This window comes from Micrasema longulum, unplaced genomic scaffold (assembly GCF_059751315.1).
Source record: "Micrasema longulum isolate JH-2025_06_02 unplaced genomic scaffold, ASM5975131v1 h1tg001291l, whole genome shotgun sequence".
NCBI classification, from domain to species: Eukaryota; Metazoa; Arthropoda; class Insecta; order Trichoptera; family Brachycentridae; genus Micrasema; species Micrasema longulum.
The window spans coordinates 41,186-68,938 of record NW_028278478.1 but is presented as its reverse complement, the minus strand read 5'-3'; the positions used below and the strand labels follow the sequence as shown (position 1 = coordinate 68,938).

Below are 27,753 nucleotides of genomic sequence, written 5' to 3'. Positions count from 1 at the left end.
GCTTATGAAAAGCATTGCAGTCTTTTAACGTTAAGTTAAATGAAAGTTTTTTCAGTATTCTAAGTGAAACAAGTCCCAAAAAATACATGTCATTGGATTCATCTCGGAACCGAACCTTCACTTTCCTGCTTTCCTGTTACTTTGCCAACGGTGCCAAGTGTTTGTTCCACATTTTTAACTATCTATACACCGAATATATATATACATATGGAAACACGAATACAATTGTCCTTGGATGTAAATGTCGTTGTATGTTTCAACGTAAATGTTTTACTGTTTCCAGTCACAGTTAGTTTAAATCTTTATTTTGGGACAAATAGATACAATTTGAATTTTTATACGTCTTTTTTCTTTTTAAGAAATTGAAGAAAGGCAATCAAATAAATAGTGACCTCAATGTATTATTTTGGAATCTTGAAAATATAATGTGGTTCAAAAGTAAGTTAATTGTTTTATTTTTCATAGAAAGATATGAAAAATGTAATCTTGCCGGTTGCTTGAATTAAAACAAAGAAAACAAGAGTCTCTTTGGTATTATTTTATCTTTTTTTAACGTAATAAATTATTATTTACGTAAATAATTGTTCGAAGTGTGTCCTTACAGGCACATATTTTTGTAACGTGCAAATTATCTATACTGTTTTAAAAATTGAGAATTGATCTTTTTGATATTTTCGAGCACTGAATGCAACAAAAGCTTCAACAATTTACAGACATACTATTTATTATGAAGAAAAGGTGTTCAGTTTAACGTTTGAGATACGAGTGCCAGCTCTAGGTAAAAAAATGCCTAGGAAAAACATGTTTAGTAAAAAGTTGAATCAAATAAGGCTTATTTGAATTGGGGCTATGTTGATCTAACGTCGTGTTACCACTAGTAAAAGACGGAATATTCTAAAGTTCAGACATTAAAAAAAAAAACACACAGAGACACACTATTTAATAATTTCTTTTCCATAACTTATGCAAATTTACGTATAATTTAGCCCTGTTATAGCAAAATAAATTTTAAATCATAAATACGCCGCTCATATTCACGCGTGTGTCCTCCATCACTGTCATCAACTGAAAAATCTGTTTTACACAACACCCACCACAGAACAGCGTCTCTGTCTTTCTTGTTATGAGTTCTACCTTCGTGTTTTCTTAAACAGATAGGTTGCTTAATTAGCGGACATTTATTCTTCGCGTAGCAAGAATAAATATTATTTGTATTAACGTCCAGCATAGTAATACAAAATTTACTATCCAAATCTGGTGTAAAAAAGTCCATTTGAAGATAACAAAAAATATGAGTTCATCATTTAAAAAAATAAGAGAAATATGTCAAGTCTTGTATCCTATGTTGACTAGTGTGGCATCACAGCCACGCAAGTGTCAAAAATAGAGTAATATGATATTCTATCCTCTTTGTCTACCAGTACGGGAAATTTACGTGATGGTCTGTTCGTAAGATGTTATTTTATTATATATTTTTTAAGGTCAAACACAAATTACAAAATCGGATCACGACCTAGGTATTTTTGACCCAGTTATTTATTTTTTCTCCCAATTTTCTCAATTTTTCCACTAAGTGCTGAAATATATCATACCAGGGACACAACAGTGTTTACAGTAGCCGGTCGCCTCCCGACAGCTGATTTACTTGCCAAATGTATCGGAAATATCTTCACTGGATTATGAAGTGACAAATATAGTGGACTTGCTTCCCGGGCACTCTAATCCCAGTGCACTTGCGGCGTGCGGGGATAAGATTAATTAACTACACTAAGAGATTATTTTGGCTTGGATAATTCTGCCAGGGAATATTGGTCCTGAAGGAAATTGATTGCTTAACAAAGTGCATTGATGAAAATTATCATCAAAAATTACTCCAACAAAACGTAAGAGATTGATGAAACAATGAACACCTACAATGATATAAAAAATATTGAATAGGGTATTACTAGTAGGTAGAGTAGATGAATGATGAAACCAGGCGAGAGTGTAAATCTGAGTCAAGTATGATTGATAAGATTAAGAAAGGGTCTCTGAGATGGTTTGGTCACATGGAACGAATGGACGACGGAAGAATGGGAAAACAAGTATATATGGCGAAAATGAACGGCAACGTGAGACGAGGACGACCAAGGAAGATGTGGCATGATCAAACAAACCAAAATCTTAAGTCTGGTCATGTCAAAAGCAGACAGAACTGAAGGGCATGTATGGCAAGATGTATGAATGTGGAAGAAGCTAGGAATGTATGCCAGGATAGACGTGTGTGGTGGTCCGTTCTCTCTGCCTACCCCTACGGGGCAATGGCGTGATGGTAGTAAGTAGAAGTATTAGTAGTAGAATCACGTACTCACAGACGAGAGGTCGTGGGTTCAAACCTCACTCTTCCCCAGCATGTTTATACGAGTAATGACTTGTTGAAAATGGTGTCCAAAATATTTGAGTAAATATAAGACGCAAATATTTACTTTGACTAAAAGAATACATTGAAAATTCAACGAAAATAAAGAAAATTCTAACGAGAATATTACAATAGAGCACAATTTTTAGTCCACAAGTGTCAATGGATAAACGAATTTAACAAATATGGATATTTAAACAAACGCAGAAAAACAATGTCTAAAAGTGATTTCTCAAACAAGCCAATGAGAAGCCATGAAGCTTGTAAATGCATAAAGTTCCGTATTTACTTCTCAAAAATATTATGCATTGCTTTTACAATATAAATATTATCATGATCATCATTTTATTTATGCACCTAATGGAACATAGGGTACTGCATTGGAACATTAATCGTAGCGTAACTGGCGGATTCCGAAGTGTAATAGGTAAGACGCTTGACTTATGCATGGGAGGTTCCATGGGAGATAACATTTTTGAAATAGGACAACTACCTAAATTAATTTGATTATTAATAAGATTAAAATTTTTATTTACAGCCTCCCTAATTTCTAATATTTCCAAGTTATTGAGAGTACTTCCCTTTTGTTTTTAGTGGACATTTTATCGGTCTTAAAAACCATCATTTTTCTCACTTAACTTTGAAGATGAAATTTTAATTTTACACATAAACTAAAAAAGAAGTACACTCAATAACTAATAGTTATATTTAATATGGAAGGCTGTAAAAAATTATTGAAGTATTATTGATAATCAAATAAATTTATGTAATTATTCCATTTTGAATATGTTTTCTTTCCCTGAATCCACACATTTACCCCTAGTTTCTACCCTTTGCCTTACCTACTTTACCCTCATTTTGGAATTTTTACATCATGTTTTTTATTTAGTATTTTACCGAAACTAGTTTATTATGAAATTTAAAAAATAAAATGGTACATACAAAAAACAAAGTTATTTCATTGCTATATATTGGAATACAATGTTCTACAAAATTATTGCTTTAAATATTAAATAAAGTATTTGAATCATTTATGTTAGCGGTTTCAGCAGCTGCAATGATAACCAAATATCGATCCAGGTTAGTGGTCGAAAAGGAGAAATAAGTGTCACTCTACACATTGTTGACAATATTTGATGAACTTTGTGCCAATAAACGACAACATCCCTCGCATTCATTTTTTTGATTATGTGCAATCCTTTAAAATAAATAATCAGGTAGGCGTTATTTACACCGATCACAGTAAATGCTTCGACCGAATCGATCATAAATTACTTTTAAAAAAAATAACTAAAATTGGTATTAGAGGTGACCTCTTCAGATGGTTTTCATCTTACATAGACAACAGATCACAAGCGGTAGTGGTTAATAATTTTATTTCTAGTTGGGTACGGGTTCCCAGCGGGGTGCCTCAAGGGTCTCTTCTGGGACCTTTGCTCTACATATTTTTTGTTAACGGCATTGATGAATGCTTTTCCTCTTTGCGCTTGCTTTGGCGAATTTTCAATAATTTTAATGTTTTATCAAAATCATCAAACATAGATTTATTTGCGAATAATCATAATGACGTGCGGCGTTTGCTCTCGAAATAATTTGCAGTGTTTTTTCTCTTCTTTTTGATTTACATTAGATTACTGTTCATTTTACGTTCGAGAATATTTTTTATCTCACTGCGATATTACTTGTGAAAACCTGTAATTGGCTTATTTGTAATTTATTTTTTTTATATTTAAGTCAAATATAGCTGTTGGTTATCCAAATAAAGAATAGAATAAAACAATAAAAATTCAAGTATTTGTTGAAAGGTAACCTTGTTATTATAATGTTGATTGTAATTTAAAGTTTTTTGTTATAATAAAGTTATTATTATATAAAACGTGTCTTTATTATTATAACTATTCCAAGAATAAAAGATAGACAGGCGCGGATTTTTTTTTATTGAGGCGCTGTAGCATAAAGGTTTTTTTTTATTTTTTTATTTTTTTAAAAATATGTTTGGACCCCTGTATTTAGTAGCCTTACGAGTCATGTTAGTCATGCTAAGGTACTCGGAAAAAAAAAGTTTTTGTTTGTCTTGGAAATGGGATGTTCAATCACTGATTTTGGTTTATTACCTTTATGAGTCCAATCACCATTGTTGCAAAGTTCAAGAACAATGGCGCATGATAACTACTTTTTACTACAGTGTGGATATCTGTTTAGGATATTCCATCTTTCCTGCATTCTGCTTAAAGATTATGGCGTTGCAAACTGAAAAATGGGCACTGAAATAACAGATGTTCTATACTCTGTGAAGAAATATCATCGCATGGACAATAGTCATCATAAAGGTTGAAAATCACTGGTTGATGTGAGAAAAACTTGATGTTACTACGTGGGTAGGTATTTGATTTACAAATTTCCAGTTGCCGTTGCAAAAAAAGAGTTGAATGCACTTAATGCCGAGCAAATGCTTATTACGTAACAATAAATACCACACATACGACAAAATGTTAATTGCGGTGGTTTCTCTGCATGGCATTAAGTATACCAATGAGGTGCTCTATGCACCACTGCGTGCAAAAGAAGGATGATAATGCTGATAAATCATGTGGGAACTACTGTTGTGATTATTTAAAATTAAATTATCTTTGGTTATTTACAATAAAGTGCATTTTATTAAGAAATTTGAAAAAGGGCATTAAAATATTTTGAGATTTGAATCCAAACGACATTCATTGAAATCCAATTGAATTCAGAAATGTGATTATTCTTCGTAGTTGCAAAGCGGATAAAAGAATAGCTAAGTTGAGTAAAAATTTCGCTTATACTGGCAATGAACAAAGTCTGAGTCTGTCTTCTTTCAGATCTGAATTTATGGAAAACATTTATATTACAATAATCAGATCCGGTATTAAATACTTAATAATTATAATATTTACACTTGATTATCAGAATACCAATTTGAATATAAAGTGTTAAAAAAAAGTAAAAAAAATAGTGGGTTACGGTACGAAGAAGAAAAGAGAGTGACTAGTAAGGAAGACAGGACGGGGTGGTATTGTGTTGTAATGTATATTTTTTTATTTAATACCTTTTAAAGGTGTATTAATTAATTTAAAAAAAAGTATATCTGCGTTTTTATGATTTACCAAAACATTTGATTTTTAAGGCCATTTTAAATGAATTGTAGGTTGTCAAAAAAAAGTTGGGGTATAGTGGGGTCCTACTATCAGATCTTTGATCTGTGAGTCCACGACACTAGCCACTGGACCACAAGCCAAACATTGTATAGGCCTTTAAAATATATTTTTAAAACTTTGGATCGTAAGGCATCTTCATAGGAGTTTAAAAACACATTGAAATAAATTTGTTGCAACGGAGAGAAAAAATATTTTGGAGAAGGGAATATGGAAGTCTAGGCATTTACAGGGCTTGTGAACTACTGACTAGTTTATGTGACCACTTTACAAAATGTATAACATTTTTTATTCCACCTATGATTTTTTTTATTTTTATAAAAATAAATATTTGCGTTCTTATGATTTACCCAATAATTTACTCAATAACTCACTATTAGAAAATGGAATCGAGTTGAAGTAGAGTGGGATTCGAACCACGGACCTTTGGTCCGTGAGTCCGGGACACTAGCCACAGGACCACAACCCGATTTTGAAACATTAGTCCAATTCTTCTATTTATCGTGTGGGTGAGATTCATCCTGTTGAACCAATTCACCTACTTAGCAAAGCCAGACAACATTTTTCCCGTTTTTATACGTCTTCTTATACTAGTTAGTTTAATCAACAATGTTTTGAGTATGTCCAAATGATTGTAAACAGGCTGGAGTTCCTCCCTAGGAAGTTATTTATATTTAAATTTGTTGCAGCAGATAGGGAAAATATTGAAATAAGTAAACAAATAACTTTTTCGTCGAAAAAACGATTTCGAGAAGAAAATATGGAAGTTTAGGCATTTACAACTGTGAATAGACCATCGATTCCCAGGTTTGGGTAGAATAGGAATCAAACCTCGGATCTCTAATCAGTGAATTGCAACACTAGCCAGTGTTAAAAAAAAAAAAAAAACATTCCTATACATTGTTCTGGTTTTAGTCCAGTGGCTAATGTCACGGACTCACTGATGAGAGGTTCAAGGTTTGAATCCTATTTATAGTTGTGAATATCAAGACTTCCAGATTTCCTTCTCATTCTATCTCTATTACAATCAATGAAAATTTCATAAAATTAAAAAAAGGGGGTTTGTTGTGGTTTTGTTAAAAAAATCAACTCAACAGCGCTGTAAATACAACAATTATGCCCAATCCAGCTTGTCAAAAATCATTTTGACATGATTAAAAAAGAATACCTAGAATTTCCGGTATTAAAATTATTGGGATCAAAGGTGTTAAGAAAACCCCTTGGGCGATGATTTTTCTTAAGTTTTCTGAAGTAAAGATGGAGGAAAGGCGTTTCCTGTGAAATTTGCATACAAATTTAATTCATTTCTGTCTTCTGTCTTCTCTACTGCATACTGAAATAGAAAAAAGATAGAAGTTCAAATTCTTTATATTTTTGTAAAACTCTCGAAAAGCTTCGAACGAATTGATTTATCTAGTGCATTTTCGTAATATCGGTATAGTCTGGTTATTATTTTCTCTTCGTTGAAATAAATACTTACTGACATCTCAAAAGAAACGAACAAGATATTGTAAAATGTGGAAATTTAGGCATTTTTAGGACTTATGACCTTTGATGGTTATATTAAGTGATCATTTTAAGCTCTTTAACGTTTACCATTCTGACGAACGTTTCCTTTTTCCAATATTTCGCATTTTTTTTTCAACTGGCTTTTAATGAAATTATTGTATTGATCTTGAAGGATTCATTTTCTAAATGTAAAAAAAATATATTTCAATATTTTAATAGATAACTCCAGTTTCAAAAATGTCAATACAAATGCATAGTTAAAAATATAAATGTAACCGATTGGCGATGAGTGATTTGATAAGTTTTTAATTAGGTTTATTTAAATTAACTATACCAAGATGCTTTACAAGATTCCTCATAGATTTTTACAGGTCCCAGTGATGTCAGGAGCTTGTATGGCACTGACACTACCTTTAAGAATAAGTTTTTTTCCTCTTTAAATATTGTAAAGTTTCATAATTTGATTACGTTCACTTACATCACAAAGTGTAAGTATAGATGTATTTTTTTTCCTGGTGGGCGTATTTCCTTCTACAAATAAAAAAAAAGATTTTGTTTTTTTTTATTATGGTAGAAAGTTAAATATGAAATCACCCCTGCACAAATTAATTTTCGATAAGTAATGGATTATTTTTTTTACGCATTTCAAATTTGACTTGTTGAGATGGCAATAACATATTGAACATAAAATGAATAGTTGTAGATAAAGTCAGGACACAGCAAAATATAAAGATGCAATCTGCAGGATAAAATATAAATAAAAATAATAAAAACGTAAATATGTAATTTTTTTTGGTCCGACCACTCACTCAAAGCTAGCTACAGAAACATTACCTTCCTGTCTCTTATTTTTTAATCATCTTCGGGCAGGCATAAAAATTTCGACAAAAGCCAATTTATTTAAGAAAAATGTTTGGAATTGGCTGCTGGACATCAGTAGGAACGAGGTTCTCAATATTTTAAATATTCAAGACAAGTAAAAATTAATTAATGTGCTTTCCTTCCAGACTTTTATTTGGTCATGGCTTTTAATAATTTATTTTTGTATTTTATTTTAATTTTATTTTATTTGGGAATTCAACAGTTCTACATACATATTTTTAGTAAACAAACAGATAAAGTGTATAAACTCTCTGAGTTAGTTGTGACTAATAACAGATTTCCACATAGTTTACAAAGTTAGTAAAGAAAATATATTACATATCAAATAAATACAATACAGTATTCTTCAATTAAGTACTCACTGTTATTAGGCACATTATGTATTAATATATTACAACAGAGATAAAGAACATTTAAAAGAAGGTAATATGGAAGTCTAGGCATCTACAGGGCTTATGACCTGTAAATGGCTGGTTTAAGTGGCCAATTTACACACTGTGTAACATTCACCACTCTGCCTATATTTGAACATCCATATTCCTTCAATTCTTTCATCTGTTGATGTTTGTGAAGTTAAAGACTCCATATTACCTTCTCTTTAATGTTATTTATCTCTGTTGTAATATATTAATATAAACAGATCCCCAGGGAGTTGAATCCAGTCCTTGTCTACAAAAATTTGGACAAACTCAAAATATTGTTGACATTATTTATTACTAGTATTTCTTAGTATATAATAGAGTGAGTGTGTAGAAACTTTATCTCAGTTGTCATTTCAATTATGTTTTTGCATTATTTAAAATTATTTTGTATTTTTGATTATGAATGTAAGTTACTTTGTATAATTTCTAGATATTTTAATATTTATATCTGATAGTTTTTTAATGTGTTCTTTTTTGGAATTTTCTTATTTACACTTTTTTTGGATTGTTATTGTTTTGCATCACATATAATTATAATGTAATGAATTTTACTATGTGTTTTGATTGCTAATTATTATGACTTGAAACGGACAGAGCCTTAAAAACCTTTATATGTTATATGTATTTTGTAGATGTTTTTTTAAATTTACCTAAATTTAAATTTACCGTCTTATATTTCACTTAAAGATTTTTCTCATCGTTTCTTTGAATCCCTTAAAATAAATATGTGTTTATGTTTTCCCTTTTTTTAAAAAAAATGTTCTTACTATTTTATTTTATTTTTACATCTGAGCATGTTTTTCATTCTTTATTTCCATTCTTAATTTTTAATTACTCTTACAAATTTTCTTCATTTTTAATATTAATTCCATTTGTAAATGCTCACTACAAACTACAAACCTTAAAATATATTTTTTTTCACTTAAATTTTCATTTTTAAACAACTTTCATTTATGTTTTCTTTTTCCTTCTCTTTTTTATACTTTCATGATTAACCTTACATATAATTGCTTTTTAATATGGGAACTTCACTGGTCCATTAGAATTAAGTCTAATTGTGTAAAATATTAAACTTTGTAACTGTACTGTATGTTTCCTGAATAAAAGAAAATAAAATAAATAAAAAAAATATATATTCATGAATATATAAAACAAATGTAATTTTGAATGAATAAATATTCATTTCACTATTGGATTTCCTAAAAATAGTGATCACAGACAGTGGCGGTTTTCGCTTTTAAGAAAAAATAAGGTCTGACCTTTATTTTGACGATTATGGAACAAGAGCAATATTTTTTTACACACTATAGAGATTCACTATTGGTGGGTCTTTTTTACTTTTTTTTAGGATAAATTGTGTTTTATCTTATGAGAGCTAGGACCATAAAAAAATTTGCTGTCTTCGGATATTCATTATTCACATATAATGAATATTTTCAATAATCGCAAAGGGTACCGATTAATTAAATATTTCTAACACTCTTTTGTAAAAAAAAAATCGGGTCAGTTTTGGGGAAATCTGAAATACAAAACCTCAATTTTGTCCATTTTCGTTAGTCGTAATCAGTTAGACGTGCAGTTGTGTTTTTCGCGTAGTATCGGGGAGGCACATGCGAGAGTGAGACAGAAAAACTATTTCCAAACACATATTTATAAAAATGCTCTGCCATCGCATATCTACTTAACCCTCGCCATGATGAAGTCCAGTGGTTTTTTTACATTTGTTTATTTTTATCTATAATCATATCATAATATACTATCAAACTGGGGCAAAAATTAAAAAAAAATGTATTTACATCGCTCGTGACGTCACAAGTTCTCGTCGAATACCTCTGCTGATTGGTGAGTTGGTTTCTTGGAAATCGGATATCTATCACATCCCTCCATCATTGGTTGATTGGAGAGAGCTTGTGACGTAGTTCATTTTTATTAAATCCCTTTTTTTTTTCATACATGTCAGTCAAACTTCACCATATAATTAAATGGTAAAATTTTTACCACGTGCAAGAAAACATTTTTTATATTTAATTTCTTAGCAGTAGCACTGAACTTCCTCAACAAACGGTATGAAACACTGCTTTTTTGCGGTAAGGTAGTTTTTTCTTATTCAATTATATAATTGAAACAATTAATGATTTTTTTTTAAGTTTTAAAAAATTCGACGAAAAGTTTGATAAAAAGTCAAACGCATTCAAAAAGTATCGGGACGTCAGAAATCGGCGTGGGTATGAAAAGTGATTTCAACGAAGGCCTCCGCATTATCGCCATAAATTTTTATATGATTCAGTTATCCGCTCGGTGTGAGATTGAATTTGAATTTATATTGCTACCCGCCACCTCGGTCTTACCAGGAGAGAAGGAGCCGTTGAGGGTATGTCTATTTATTAAGAAATAACTAAAATGCGAGGGTGTCTGTCGCGATTTACATTAGATACTAGAAATGGTGAGTGAGAACGATTAAAATTCCTCAAAGGGTTGTATAACTTTTAGAAAGAAATATGACTCAATGGAGGCAAACTCAGAATCAAGTACTAGAGAAATAGTTCTAAATAAATTAAATTTTAAATACTTACTTTAAACGAGGAAAAACTTGTACATATATTATATTCGAATTTTAAGAAATTTGGTATCAATTTTATTGGATGATTGTTGATAAAGCTAAGTTATATTTTTACTAAGAAGATTTTGATAAAATATGTAGAAATATAGTTCAGATACATGCTGGGATTACTAATTTAAACTCTTTTTCTTTAACTTTGTAAAGTAATGTGTATTATTGACATTATCGTCTTTTTGAAATCGAATAGAAAAATACATTTTGATGAAATTCCATTGTGGAAAAAGATGCAATAAATTCTTTGCATTTGATTAAAATATAACAAAATAGATAAAGGACAAATTATAGAAAAAATATGGAAGTCTAGGTACTTACTGGGCTTATGACCTTTAACTGGCTAATTTAATTGTCCACTTTACACACTGTACTACATTCAAGTAAAAAAAAAGAAAAAAAATGTTTCCACTTGTCACATCAACAAAAGTTTCAGCTCTTTGACTTCCCAAAAATCAACAGGTAAAATATCCGAAGAAATATGGCTGTCCAAACATTGACCGAATGGTGAATGTTACACACTGTGTTAAATGGCTTCTTAAACCAGCCAATGACAGGTCATAAGCCATGTAAATGCCTAGATTCCCATATCCTTTTGCTCATTACGCTTATAATATTTTAATTATAATCGGGTCGTGGTCCCGCGGCTAGTGTCTCAGACTCACGGATCATAGGTCCGTGGTTCGAATCCCACTCTACCCCAACTTGGTTCCCATTTTCTAATAGTGAGTTATTTACAACTCGTTGAAAATGCGCGTAAATTATAAGAACGCAAATTTTTCTTTTTTCTTTATAGGGGGTGAATCCAGTCTTTGACTACAAACATTTGGACACACTTAAAATATTAATGATTTAATTTTGCTAAGAAAATAAACTTTGTTTTGAGTATAACAAAATTTTTGTAAACATGGACTGGATTCAATCCCCTAAGGAGCGGTAAATATTAATATATTACAACAGAGATGAAGAACATTTCATAGAAGGGAATATAGAAGTCTAGGCATCTACAAGACTTAAGACTTGTCATTATCGAGTCGTCGTCGTCATTGTCGATATCGAGTCAAATATCTTGCGAAATCCCAGTGACTTTTGGAGACATATTGGCTCTAAGTGCTGGGATGGAGGAATCATGGACTTCGTGACCTGGAAATGTCAAGACGTTCGCAATGTGGATATTGTGAATGCTTTTGCTGATAATTTTAAATCTGTTTACTGTTCTACTCCGAATAAAGAGGTGCATCTTAGTAAACAAAGCACGTCGCAAGGCTCGCAAAATATTTCAATAGATTATTTCAGCGAAATTGATGTCTTCAAATCTATTAGTTCTTTAAAGAACACTTGTTCACTTGGTCCCGATTTCGTTCCAACCGCTGTGCTGAAGGGTTGTATACACATTAAAAAAAAACCACTAACTGTTATTTTCAATCTGTCCTTAAAAACAGGTGTCTTCCCGGAGTTATGGAAGATCTCCAAAATTTTTCCAGTGTTTAAAAAGGGGAATAAAACATGTATCGAAAACTTTAGACCGGTGGCAATTTTATCTGCTCCTGCAAAGGCATTTGAATGGTTGATATATCATTTTGTCAATCCCAAATTAGAACCATTCATATTAAACGAGCAACATGGATTTTGGTTTGGGCGTTCAACCAATAAAAATTTTATGGTGTTTACGAATTTTGTCACTAAGTCACTTGACAAAGAATCTCAAGTAGACTGTTCGAACAACGATTTTTCCAAAGCGTTTGATAAGGTAGATCACCAACTTTTGCTTCTGAAACTTCAGAGGATTGGCTTTAGTGACATTCTTTTGAAGCTATTCACAAATTATCTTACAGATCGTAAGCAATATGTGTCATATGGACTGTATCAATCTGAAACATTTAATACCTCTTCAGGAGTTCCCCAAGGATCTAATTTGGGACCAATGTTATTTATAATCTTTATGAATGATATTGGTAAAATCATAAAATTTTGTAATTTTCTCTTATTCGCTGACGACTTAATTTTTTTGTGAAATACTGACTTCTCCAGATTGTATTAAACTTCAATGTGACATTCAAAATATAATTCAATGGAGCAAACAAAACAAATTATTCTTCAATGTTTCCAAAAGTTTTGTTATAGCATACACTAAAGCATGATTCACCACTGTAATTGGGCCTCCTGGCCTGTTGTGATGCAAAAATAAATAAAACAAAATGAAAACAATATACTATCGTTATCTCATGGACGGAGTGAGGCTTGAAAGGGCTTCAACGTCCAGAGATCACGGGGTGTTGTTTGATGCTCAGTTATCTTTTAATCTTCATATGGTTGATCTATGTGATGACTCCCTTAAAATGCTTGGTTTTGTTCTTAGAAATGCCAAAACCTTTTCTAACACTCAGATTATGAGGACATTGTATAATTCCTTGGTAAGAAGTCATTTGGAGTTTAGTTCCATTATTTGGTCGCCACATGAGACTCGATACTCTTTGATGGTGGAGAGAGTGCAGAAAAAATTCTGCGCTATCTGTATCTGAGTGTGAATAAATAAATAAATAAATAAATAAAATTTTTTAAAAAAGAATTTAGTTCATTCAGAAAAAAGAATGTTATATTCTAATTAAATACACGTTTACAATAAATTTAATACACATATTTATACTAACGTTTCCTATTTCGTAAAAAAGAAACAATTCTTTTGTAAAAAATGGGGATCGACGTTTTATATTTTCAGTATAAAATATAAATCTAAAATAACATTAGGCATTTTCAGTGCGACACAAAAAAGATTTATAAATATAATTTTTGACTTCTTTCCTAAATATGTTCTACTCCTGACCACCTTTTATTTCCTTTGTTAATTTCATTAAAGAAAATAATCTTCTGTAAGTAAAATGATGTTGAACAATGTTTGAGTATGTCAAAATGCTTGCAGACTGGCTGGATTTTCTCCCTAGGGAGTTATTCAAATTAAAATTTATTTTAATAGAGAGGGAAAATATTTTTGAGAAGGAAATATAGAACATTGTTAAATAAACTACCTGGTAAAAGAAGAAGAATAAAAATTGGAAAATTGCTTTCAAGCGTTGCCTAGTAGGGGATTTGGTTCGGCCGGATGAATCTCACCCACGTGATAAAGGTTTCAGTTCTTTTACTTCACAAAAGTCAACAGATGGAAGAGATGAGGATATTCAGATGTCCAAACATGGGCAGAATGGTGAATATTACACAGTGTGTAAAGTGGCCACTTGAACCAGCTAATGGCAGGTCGTAAGCCCTGTAAATGCCTAGACTTACATATTATTTTATCAAAAATGTTTTCCCTCTCTGTTGAAATAAATTTGAAAATGACGTTGTGCTGAGGTTGTTTTTAATTTTAGAATTAAGATGTTACCAATTGTTCTAAGTCAAACTTACGTTTTGTGGCGTAGAAATACTATTTTTTTATTTTTATGTGACCACATGACGCACTAAGTAACATTCACCATTCGGCCTATTTTTGATGTTTGTGAAGTTAAAGGGCTTAAACCATTATTGATACGGGTGAGATTTATCTGATTGAATTATTTCACCTAAATACTATTATGGAAGTGAAATAATTTAATCAATTAATTATATTATTAATAATTAAACTATTTTTTACACCTAATTCACAACATTAGGTGTAAAAAATAGTAATGTTTAAAATCGCTTTGCACAGAGGCACTCCTTACATGTTGGCCCAAGATCATTCAATCTTATTAAGGAACTACAAAACATTAAATCACTGGATGAGTTTAAAGTAAGTTTGAGGTCTTGGATAAGCATGGAAGAAACAGAGAGACACATTCTTTAAAAAAAAAACATGTTTTCGTAATATCAGCATATGTTTATTCAGTGATTCTTTTCTTTTTCTTTACTTTTCTTTTCATGATTATGTCTTGCCATATTTATATGCTATAAACTTTTTAATAATTTAAAAAGGAAAAGCCTACGCCCAGACGCTGAAGTCTTTGTGAGCATTTTTTCCAATTCATGGTATAGAATTTTAAAATGTATTTCTCTGAAGTGTATTTTTGTTATTATATTTCTATGTAATTAATTAATGTATGGACAAATAAACAAATAAACAAATAAAAAAATATTTAAAAAATATATTTTTTTTATAAAACTTTAAAAATATTTGAATTTGCTTCTGGGAGACCTTTGAAAATGGAATTCAAGGATTTCTCTCGTACATGAAATGAGTATTTAATTAAGTGTAATTCCCGCCAACTAATAACGCCATCTAGGTAGCTAGTAAGAACTAAAGTGACAGAATGTCACTATGAGTGACAGACTTTAGCTTCTGTCAGCGACACTGAGCATTACCTCTTATACAATATATCCATCCCGTTCTCATGATATATTCATTCAATTATCGCGCGATGATTCGACAAACACCGGAAAGTTCTGTCTCTGAAATTATTTTTTATCTTACGTTTTATGTTTTACTGGTATCTTAGCTTTTTGTTTTCTCATAACTATAAAAAAAAACAATTAATTACTGTAAAGTAATTTGTTTGTGCTTTAACATACTGTATGATAAAAATCCTGATAGTTACTGTGTGATACCAGCTCGGCAATTATGAAAGCTATCTTCACCGGTACACATCGACACGGGATAAAGTAACATCGATACTTTTGAAATTTAAAAAATTTTCTTCATTAATCGGTAATTAAACATGTTGACAAATAAAAAAATAAAAAAATGCATATTTTTCATACAGAAAACTTCATTTTACATTATTGATAAAATTAAGGGTAAATTTTAACTTCCCATTAAAATACTGACCCTGAGGTTAAGAAATGATTGCCTGATAATCACTGTCTCTTTTCATATTTTCAAAGTTACACGCGTGTCTTGCTTAGTGATCTTATCAACATCTAATTGAATGTTTTATATATTTGTTTTAGGGTACTTGACATTTTGACATTTTTAGAGATCCTGATGGACAATCCAAAATCCAAAATTAATTTTAAATTATTTTGTATATTTTAATGTGTGATGTATTTTATTTCTTATGTGTTGAGGCTATTTTTAAAATTACAAAGAATTTTCGTGGTAACATTAAAGTAGTCGCCGATGTATTTATCAATTGATATCAATTTGATAGAGACTACCAGAAAAGGTATATACATAGTACAAGGCTAGCACAAAAAGAAGGCTTGTCAGTACCGAGGTTTGTATGTAAAAAATCTGAAACTGTTTCTTTAATAATAGTGGAGAGCTGCGTAGCTCGTTAGAAATGAGAATTCTAATAAATCTTTGAGAAATTGTTAAAAAACTAGTTTTTTTGCTAACGCTTCATTTAACTGTTGTTTAGAAACATTTTGATTTGTAAAACGGCAACTGTTACTGCTCTTTTTCTCCTAACTGTATGTCCCATTTATTTGGGATCAGCTCTTCTAGTCTTCAATTTACATGTCGGACTAAGAGATTTGCCAGGTTGTCAATTGACGCCAAGACAGCAACCCCTCTTGCTAACCGGGGCTTAGGATGCCACCGTTGACTCTTGTTCCTCCGCTGCCAACCTCAACACAACATTTTGCCTAACGTTGCTGTCTCCCAACAGCCCATAGCCCAAAGTAAGTCTGGGTGGCCTGGGAGAAGATCTGTGCCCCTTCTGCCACTTCCACCGTACTGATGCATTTCATCTTCGACATCACAGCCGTTGAGGTCTTCGCCCGTAGCCCTGGGCAAGGGATCGCGTCACACCCCGCAAAACTGGATATTAGGGTGTTCCTTATTTTTCAACATGATATTTTTTTAATTCAAAGAGCTCATTTCATTTGTATTACTATAAAACACTTGCACAGTAAGTTTCAGTTCATTTGGAACACAATTACCCTTGCCGACTTGTATCGGAACATGCTCATTAGAGCGGGCCGATGATGTATACATTTAAAAAAAAATTTTAGACATCAAAGTGAAAAAGATTTGAAATGTTGCATTTTGGATCACATTGAACGTAAAAATTATTTTAAAAAAAAATTCAATACTGCTTTTAGTCCTCAGCCGAGGTTTGAAGTTTAAAACTGTTTAAATATTTTGTTAATTGTCTAAATGGATAAAATTGTTTTGTTTTAGTAAAAATCTAACTTAATCACATTATAAATTTGAACACGTTTTAAAACTACCGAAATGCAAAAAGTTTACACTCCGCGGAACTGATTCCGTTGAGCGCCTGGCAAATATTGACAAAAACAATAGCTCATTAACAATTGCTACCTATTAATAACAAAACAATGTGCAAAACACGCCCTTAGATGCTAATTGAATAAGGCTTAATGCACATTATAAAATTTTATTGGACTGATTTTCTTACTTAAATACGAAATGACAGTCGGTTTAGCGGAATAAATCAACTTTTTCGAGAACTTCAAGCTCTGGTTGAGGGCCAAAAGTAGTATCAAATATTTTTTGCATTCCGAGTTATCCAAAAGGCAACTTTTAAAACTTCTTTTATTTCAAAATAGCACTAAGTACTTGGGACTGTTAGTGGACTCGCAGCTTACTTGGAATGAACATGTTGAGCGCGTGAAAGGAAAGATTGTCCCTGTAGCTGGAATACTGTACAGATTTATGAGAATGCTTCCAGTTTCGCTGCTTCGAGCAATCTATTTTTCTATGGTCCATTCGCATTTATCATACCTATGCTGTGTTTGGGGTTTTGCAACTAAGAGCAAAATTTCTGAGGTGCAGATTATTCAGAATAGAGCGATCAGAAATGTGTTTCACCTACCGTATGATACTCATGTAAGGGACATTTATTTTGAAACAAAAATCATGCCTTTTAGCATGCTTTCCTATTTCGAGATAACTGACACTATCATTAATACTACTCTCGACTCAATGCACAGTAACATAAAGCCAGCTTTCATTGGAGACATCCATCGGTACAGTACTCGATCAAAAAACAATATATATATTGGATCTGTGAAGTCTACGAAGTTTGGTACTAGATCTTTACAATACATAGGTTTCAAGGAATTTAATAAATTGCCACAAAAATTTAAAGTACCTATTTCAAAATATAGAAACAGGACGTGCGAATTGAAGAATTATTTATTCCAGAAGTACTTTGAATAAATAATGTTAGTTTATAGAGAATGCGCATTCTTGAACATATACCTTTTAATATTTCACCGTTTTTGCTTGTATATGTAATTTTTAATACTATTTAAATGTTATTTGTGTTTTTTTCTTTTTATATACTTTTTTTGGCTTGTATACATAATTTCAATTTTTTCAACGTTTTTGATAAAAAAAATTAACCTGTATTGGGTGTGCGCATATTTTTGTTAATTAAAAAAAATGATTTTATTTTGTACTAGTTCAGTATGTATATATACATCCATGTAATTTTTAAACTTTTTCAATTTTCTTTCCCAGATTGCATAATGTAAACATTATTTTGAATTTATTTCCATGCCTAGTATTCTGTTTATTCTGTTATTTTCAAGTATTTTTCATACCCTTTTTAATTTGTAGTATATCATAATTTTAATTTTTCTGCTTTTGTTAAATAATATTATAGTTTAAAATTTAAAAACGTCTCTAAAAAAAATATTATCTGTATGTCCCTAAATGAGTTTTTTTTAAAAAAACTCCTTGGGAATATTGTATATAATTATGTATAATATGTTTTCAATATAATAAAAAAAAAAAAAAAAAAAAAAAATACAAAAAGAATTTTTAGGCCCACCCTAATGTTCATATAAGTTACGCTGGAGTACAAGCGCGCGGGCGGCACGCAATTACTTTGTCATCATTCAAATCCAATTATTTGCGATATCGTCACGGTTTATTTTATTAAATTGGAATTGAATGTCCGTTGAATTACGAAGTGCTAAAAAAAGCTCTTAGTCCGGGAGGCAAATCACCAAATAACAGGTGAAAAATTACCATCAAATCGACAAGTTCTTGGGGTATTATTTTTCAATATTCGTGAAATTAAATTGACTGACAGTGAAAGCGCTTGTCAAGTCATTTATGAGTGCATTTTTTTAAAGGATAAAGCAATAATACCTGCAAAATCACTTTCAAATTATGTTAAGAAATGTGTTGATCTTTATCATATTTGGCGGGAACTTCAAAAAAATAGTACGAAATCCCAAGAAATTCACAAATAGCGGGCGGAAAAATTCCAAATGGATTTGGATAACTTATTTGATGTCGCACACAAAATGCGTGTGCCCTCAAAAGAATAAGGAAGATAAAATATTTTTGCGAAAACAGAAGGAATCAGGACGTCTGAGCTTCTAGATTGGTGGAGATAAGTAATTAGCGAGTAATAAGCATCTAAAAATAAGAGAGATGATCATTCAAATATGCTGGATAAGAGGACATGCTGGTATCGTAGGAAATGAGAGAGCGGATGAACGAGCAAGAGCCGCAACTTGTAAAAAAACACGACCTTTCTCCTCAGAATTTCTCTTAGCTTTGCTAAACGTTGTATAAAAAAAAATACGCAGCAGCGTTGGGCGGATCATTACCGCGCTTTTTTTAGAGGTAAAATCACTAAAATGTTTTTCCCAACGCCGGCTGATGCAGCAAACTTCCGTCATCATCACCAAAGTACTTTCAAAACGACCCAATTTTTTACCGAACACGGAGCTATGAGAAGTTATCTATAAAGGTTTAAATTAAGGAATGTTGACTATTGTCCATGCGATGACATTTCTTCACAGAGTATCGAACATCTGTTATTTCAGTGCCCATTTTTCAGTTAACAACGCCATAATCTTGAAGCAGAATGCAGGAAAGATGGAATATCCTTAACAGATATCCACACTGTAGTTAAAAGTAGTTATCACGCGCCATTGTTATTGAATTTTGCAACAATGGTGATTTGACTCATAAAGGTTTTAAACCAAAATCAGTAATCGAACATCCCATTTCCAAGACAAAGAAAAATGATTTTTTCGAGTACCTTAGCCTTGTACATGATACGTAAGGCTACTAAATACAGCGGTCCAACTATATAAAAAAATAGTAATCAGCTGAGATATAAGAAAAGGTCAACGCAAAATAGAGGAGTAATCCACTGGGTTTTCATCCAAACTTAGCCACCTAAACACTCCGGTCTACTGAAGTGAAAGTGGTAGTTATTACTGCTACTTCTTATAAATAATTGAAACGTCCATTTCTACTCAACACACCATACCATTCTCAAAAACGATACAGCAATGTAATTCTACCATAACAATAATGAAGAAAATGAATGCTTGAACCCACGAATCGAAATCCCATTTTCTTTGCGCAAGTAAAGTGTCTATTTAATTTAACGTCGTTGGTTTATGTAGTGTTTTTATTTTGTGGAAAAATTTGATATTTGGGAAATGTTTTAAACGACTATAAATATTAAATTATACCGAGAATCTTGCAGGCGGCATTCTGCGAGAACAAAATTCTAGAGAATTCCTTTCAGTCTATCCCTCTTTCTCTAAATACTTTTCGTCTTGGGCTCCGAGTGTATGAAAGAGACGCGAATTCTAAAACTTTCAAGAACAATGGCGAAAAGTAATTAGAACTAGAATAGAATTTTATAGTGCTGAGAAGATAATTAAAATATTGGGAGGCAAATTTGTCCCACATAATGCAAGTTAGGGCCAATTGCACCAAAAAAGTTAGATTGTAAAAAGGTTTTATTTAATTAATTGTTGGATTTTTATCAGAATAAAAATAGTGAGTTAGATTATCAAATAACAATATTGAGAAAGAACATTTGAGAAAAGGAAATATGAAAGTCTATTCATTTATAAGGCTTGTGGTCATTGAGTGGTTTATGTGGCCACTTTACACACTTTGTAGCAATCACCATTTTGACTAAGTTTGAACATTTATATTTACCTGAGAAAGCTCTTCCAACCTTTTTCACAACACGGACTATCTCTTCGTTCTAGTAACGAGATACCCTGTCATCGCCCTAACTTTTTTGCCTCCTCTTTCGCAGTAGTAGCCGCTTGATTGTGGAATAATCTACCTACTAATGTTAGAGACTCCCCTTCTTTATTTACATTTAAGTCAAGATTGAAATGTCACTATCTAAATATTTAAATTGTTCCTTTATCCTTCTTCTTTCCTCTCCATCCCCTCTCCTCTCTTCATAGTATAGTGTTAATTTTTTTATATATATATTTATTTTTGTTAATCTTTGCTTTTAATTTTTGTATAAAATTGTAAGATTCGATATGTCTATGTATTTGTGATTTTCTCAAACTGAACGGTTTAGGTAGGTAGGAAGAAATCGTCTTAAGAAAATATGCCCGCCCTTTTATGTATATATATTGTAAATGTAAACAAAGTGTTAAATAATAAATAAATAATATATTTATTATATTGTTTCATCTGTTAATTTTAGTGAAGTGAAAGATCTGAAAAAAGGTCTCCATCGCTGTTGTTATTTGTTAATCAAAAACACTCTCTAGGGGGTGAAGTAGTCTTTTGTCTACAAACATTTGGACAAATTCAACATATTTTAGAATGGGTAAGGTTAAAAAAGATTAAAACAAAACTCATGAGCCCGTGTTTCGTATACGATAATTCTTCAGACAAATTTGGGTCAAAAAACATGTATCACCCTATTATTAACTACCAAATAATCATGTCTTTATGGCAATCACAACTTTTATAGCCATTCTGCATTCATCAAAACTTGCCGTAAATCTGTGCCGTTCTTTCACTATCCATTCGTTCTACACCAGCGCTGTACTCTTTTTTTTATTTCATTGATAATGCTTGTCTAAGCCTTACATAATGCACGGATCTCTGCATTATGTAAGGCTAACAATGATCAAGATACACTGTGATTGGTGTACCTATGCAGTGCCCTATGCACTATTAGGTGCGGAAAGGGAATGATCATGAAAACCACCAAAATCGAAGTCTCGTATTTCCAATTTCCGTTCTCCAATTAAATAATAAATAATAAATAACAAATAACAAATAACGAATAACGAATAACGAATAACGAATAACGAATAACGAATAACGAATAACGAATAACGAATAACGAATAACGAATAACGAATAACGAATAACGAGTAACGAGTAACGAGTAACGAGTAACGAGTAACGAGTAACGAGTAACGAGTAACGAGTAACTAGTAACGAGTAACGAGTAACGAGTAACGAGTAACGAGTAACGAGTAACGAGTAACGAGTAACGAGTAACGAGTAACGAGTAACGAGTAACGAGTAACGAGTAACGAGTAACGAGTAACGAGTAACGAGTAACGAGTAACGAGTAACGAGTAACGAGTAACGAATAACGAATAACGAATAACGAATAACGGATAACGGATAACGAATAAAGAATAACGAATAACGAATAACGAATAACGAATAACGAATAACATAACGAATAACGAATAACGAATAACGAATAACGAATAACGAATAACGAATAACGAATAACGAATAACGAATAACGAATAACGAATAACGAATAACGAATAACGAATAACGAATAACGAATAACGAATAACGAATAACGAATAACGAATAATGAATAATGAATAACGAATAACGAATAATAAATAATAAATAATAATAAATAATAAGCAAATAATAAATAAATGTCAGAACAGCGTTTCCTCGTAAGAGAACATTGAAATCAGTGTGCCGACACAAATTATACGCGGTTAAGTTAGGAAAGAAACTATGATAAAAATGAATAGCTGCCGACTATTTGAAGGTGAAAATTTAAATTGCAGTTAAAAATAAAATATACAGAGCAAAGTGCCGGAGTCTGGTTCGTGAAAACTTGACCCTTGAATATTTTACAAAATATTTCAACTTTATCCAATTCAAGTGAATAAAAATTCAAATATTCATAAACTTGTTGGGTATCTTATCTGATTTTTAAAACAGCACCATTCCTTAAAAATAATAAAACCTTCTAATCTATTGCGGAGAAAAGTAAAAATTGTACCATTTTTTAATTTCGTTTGAGAAAACAAATGATCGTTATTCATTCAATATTTAAGTTTTTTCAAAATGCCATACTTATTTCTTTAAATTATAAATAAGAAGGTTGGTAGTCTAGGGAGTCACCAATGTAGGATTTGATGCTGCCGAATTTTTAATTTTTGATTTCTCGTTTCTAACTATCCATAATTATGAGGCGTATCAATGAACTACAGTCAGCATTCATCTGAAGATTCCTTATATTAAAAGTGTTTATTGGCCAACTGAGCAAGTATATATTAGTTTCGTTACATTATAAAAACATTTTTTTATAAAAAAAATGTAAATTTATGTATTTTTAGAGATTTGATGAAACTAAACTAAAAGAACCTCATTCTCTTGATTCATCAACTCTTATCAGCGTTTATGTACTTAAATATCCAGAAGCTATATAATGGTAGTTACTAACTCGACCTTCTTTATGATGAAGAGAAAAAAAGGGGTATCAAAATAACTTCGAAACAAACTGATATCAAAACAGCATCAAAATATAATAAAAACAGGACGACTGGGAAGAAATAGAGGAAATATGACCCTTTTATATTCCGCTTGACTTATTCGCGTGACAGCTGTTTCGTTTTCATTGGGCACATTGCGAAATTTTGATATGTTTTTTTATAAACGTGTTGTAACAGTGAATTTTCGGTAAAAAAATATTTAAAAAAGTAACATTGTAGTGTTTCTTTCATTTTTGTTTAATTGTCAGGAATAAGTGCGGCGGCTAGCTTGAAATATAAAAAAGCGTATTATTTTTATTTTATAAGTCAAAGAAACAGCTGCGCAAATATACGGAAAATAATAAATTATGAGGGTAAAACACCCATGAATACAGCAAAAAAATTGTGTACATTGATGATATAAAATTTAGATTTAAAATTTACACTAAAAATGCATTATGTAACTTAGTAGACATTAAAATAATAAATATGTACATCTCCTTTCCCCTCCTATCCTCTTTTCAAGCATTCTTGTCCTAACCCCGCCCAATTTACAATAACTTAATGTTCTTAAAATAAATATTTAAAAAATCTTTGATTATTGAGTACATGAAAATAAAATTTTCATATGTATAAATTATATGTATTTATTTGATATGTAATATATTTTCTTTACTAACTGTGTAAACTATGTGAAAATATGTTATTAGTTCTGAGTTTATACACTATATCTGTTTGTCGACTATAAATATGTATGTAGAACTGTTGATTTCCCAAATAAAATTAAATATTCTATTTGTATTATTAAATGATACGAGCATTGTTTAACACAATGAAAAAATACCCGAGATTGTCATGAAAACAACATATTTAATATTTTTTTACGTAATGTATTCGTACTGATCAAACTAGTGTAATATAAATACATGACAAACGTTAGACAATACAAACAGTTAAGTAAATCGTTTAAGAGTTTTTGAAAAATTAAACCAATATTTTAACAAATGAAGGAAATATGTTTGATAAATATCTCAATCTGAAGACATTGAGAAATCATATTGGAAAAAACTAAAATTTTGACATTAACAGGGCTTACGAATCGTCATTGGCTGATTTGAGTGATATTTTTTCAAACTGTGTAACATTCTCCATTCTGCCTGTTTGTAGTTTTTCATCTCACCACGATTTTCAAAAGTTATACTCGTATACGAGTATATCCAGTCAAAGCAGGCGTACTTAAAAAAAAAATCGTGCGTAGGTTTTCTGGCGATAGACACGATAGACTATTAACTTCGAAAGAATGGTCCATCGCATAAATAAAGTATATTGCTATAAAATTTCCTCTGAAAAATCAACACATGTTGTCAATGAGAAAGTTTAAAATTATGTGAAAGCACGCCTGCTTTGATTTGATATGATTATACACAACTGCCTATATATCTATATGATTATATCGCCTGTTTATCTGAGAGAGCTCATCCAACGTCTTTCACAACACGGACTATCTCTTCGTTCTAGTAACGAGAGAACCCTTTTAATACCCTGTCATCGCTCTAATTTTTTTGCCTCCTCTTTCACAGTAGTAGCCGCTCGATTGTGGAATAATCTACCTACTAATGTTAGAGACTCCCCTTCTTTATTTACATTTAAGTCAAGATTGAAATGTCACTATCTAAATATTTAAATTGTTCCTTTATCCTTCTTCTTTCCTTTCCATCCCCTCTCCTCTCTTCATAGTATAGTGTTAATTTTTTTTATATATATATTTTTTTTTGTTAATTTTTGCTTTTAATTTTTGTATGAAATTGTAAGATTCAATATGTCCATGTATTTATAATTTTCTCAAACTGAACGGTTTGGGTAGGTAGGAAGAAATTGCCTTAAGGCAATATGCCCGCCCTTATATGTATATTTATTGTATATGTATATAAAGTGTCAAATAATAATAATAATAATAACTTCAAAAAATATTAGTGATATGAAAATCACAAACAGACAGGATGGTAAATGTTAAAAAGTCCGTAAATTTATAACTCGAACCAGCCTGAGACAAGTCATATCCCTGGACATGCCCTTATATCTACTTTTTCCGATAACTTTTTTATATCGGTTGAAAAATTGGTCTCACTAAAACCGATTTTGATTTAATTGTGTTTTAAATATGTTTTGCTACTTTGGAATGTTATTTAAAAAAATCTTTTTTTACTAATTAAAATTACTTTACGAAATTAAACTAAAACAACACAGTATAGTTTATATACATATATGTGTATATACATAATTAATAATAACGTTACTACTTTCCAAATATAATAAAAACTCGCATTTAGGGAGAGAGTTCTTATTTTGTAAACACGTTCCTTAAAATGGAATAATGTATTCTAAAAGGAACATAATTTTCTTTTGTATGAAGTTGAAAATAGGGTGAGTCTCATATATTTACATTTTACATTAAATTTTTTAAATATTTGGCTTTTGATTAGGGGAATTTTTTTTTAATGCCCTTAAAAACTATCGCATCTATAGACAATTTAAATAATAAGCTTTTTTTTTAAAAGTTTATATAAAAAAAATGCTTTTTTAATGATGTCACCAATTAAAATATTTTTTTTTAAAACAGACTTTGAACGAATTAACTCAATTTGAAATATGTACATATCAACAATTTTGTTTTTTTTTTACGGAAGAGTTGCGTGAATGTCATTCTTTTTATATTTTTAAGATAGGTATAATCATTTAAAAATCTTCAATTCACTGTGGCCAAGAGCTTCTTACGCCCGTGCTTTAATTTTGATTCAATTAAATTTCATATCCGTTTAATCTAGTTAAAAACTTTGCAAATTCAATTACTAAGAGATTTACATAATCCATGTCCCTTTTACCTGTCCAGTATTAGATTTGGATTTTTCTCAAACCTTCATCTGATTTGCCCTGAAAAACTCAGAGAGAGATTTTGTATTACATTAATTTAAATAGATTTTTTTCATGGTCTTAATACGAAAGTTTCGCGGATTTTATTCCTTTCAAAGCTTTGGCCGACATTATCAATCTAAAGTCTTAACGAGATTTTCATATCTATAAAAACAACTGACAAAGATATTTGTATCAGAATTTCAAATGGAATTTATTCTGCGTTGAAGTTGACATTTTGGAACGCTTTAAGACCCCAGGATTCTTATGTACCTATATATTTATTCTGTTTTTCTGAATATATATACCAAACTATAGGTAATTATGATAACATTTTTATTTACGAGGTAAAATATTGTTAACAAAATCTGCCTGGTAAAAAATTGTATTTAAAAAAAAAAGTTTAAAAAATGAAAATAAAAATCCGATTTTCGCGGAGGAACACTGGAAATTTAATACACAATGAATTTGAAAGAGACTGGTGGACCTCTAGATCTATTCATTGTACTTCTGAATACAAAAACTATTTTTTGTTTTAACACTTTTTTATTTACATACCTAAATTTGCTATGTGGGTGACGGGTTCATATTTCAAAAGAGAAGATACACTTAACGCACCACAAAATAACACTGGTCTGCACGAAAATAAGTCCTGGCTCCATTCCTGCTTATTCTTATAAAAAATAATCTCCTGAATCCGAATTTTACTCAATATAGTCGGACAATATAGCCGAAGGAGTCGAATTGTAAAAAATGCTCCGAGCTGTCAAAGTGCTCGCGTTATGAAGCTGAGAACTTAGGTTCAGACTCTCAGATTGGTTGACCTGACCGTTGAGCGCTTCCTGAGTCGCCAACTTCGCAGCGAGTACTGAGTTGCGTTTTGGAACCTCCACAAATCCACATTACATTGAGGAGCTTATTACTAATTTGCTTTTTTTTCCAACCAACAAATGAAATAAAAAGTTCAATTTATTTCAAAAAAATAATAAGCAGTATGCGTATATAAATAAATTAATAACAATACTCATCTTTAAAAAAAAAAGCGAATATAAGACATGAGATTTTGGGAGGTAAAGGATACGTTTCTTCAGTGTCGCGATTATGAACGCTTTCTTCTTCTTTACATATCGAGACGGTACACTTAACTTCTTTACTATCTCTATCTACCTTGGTATGTTTTACCAACTTGTCATCTTGATGGCATATAATTGAATCCAACCAATAAATGACCCCGAAAATTTATTCCGCGTTCCTTTCTTCATCAAAATTAAAAATAGTTCTCATTTTTATTTTAAATGGGCTTCTGTAATAAAAAGTGCCCCCCTCAAAGTAATTATAAACTCTTATAAATCCCAATTCAAGCAAAAAATGCTCGCTTGCAAAATATTTTTTTTATGACTTTTGACGATTACCAAGACAGCTTGTCTG

General features: G+C 31.1%; 2 long non-coding RNA genes across 2 annotated transcripts in view; one reads left to right on the top strand and one right to left on the bottom strand.

The window, feature by feature from the left end:
• LOC148276062 (uncharacterized) overlaps positions 1–27,753 on the top strand; it is a 56,952-nt gene that overhangs the window by 25,976 nt on the left and 3,223 nt on the right. The window lies entirely within an intron of this gene.
• LOC148276063 (uncharacterized) lies at positions 15,524–19,924 on the bottom strand. The gene is made up of 2 exons (XR_015823873.1): positions 18,693–19,924; positions 15,524–17,486 (listed from the first exon to the last, which is right to left on the bottom strand). It is a non-coding gene; the product is annotated as an uncharacterized LOC148276063 (long non-coding RNA).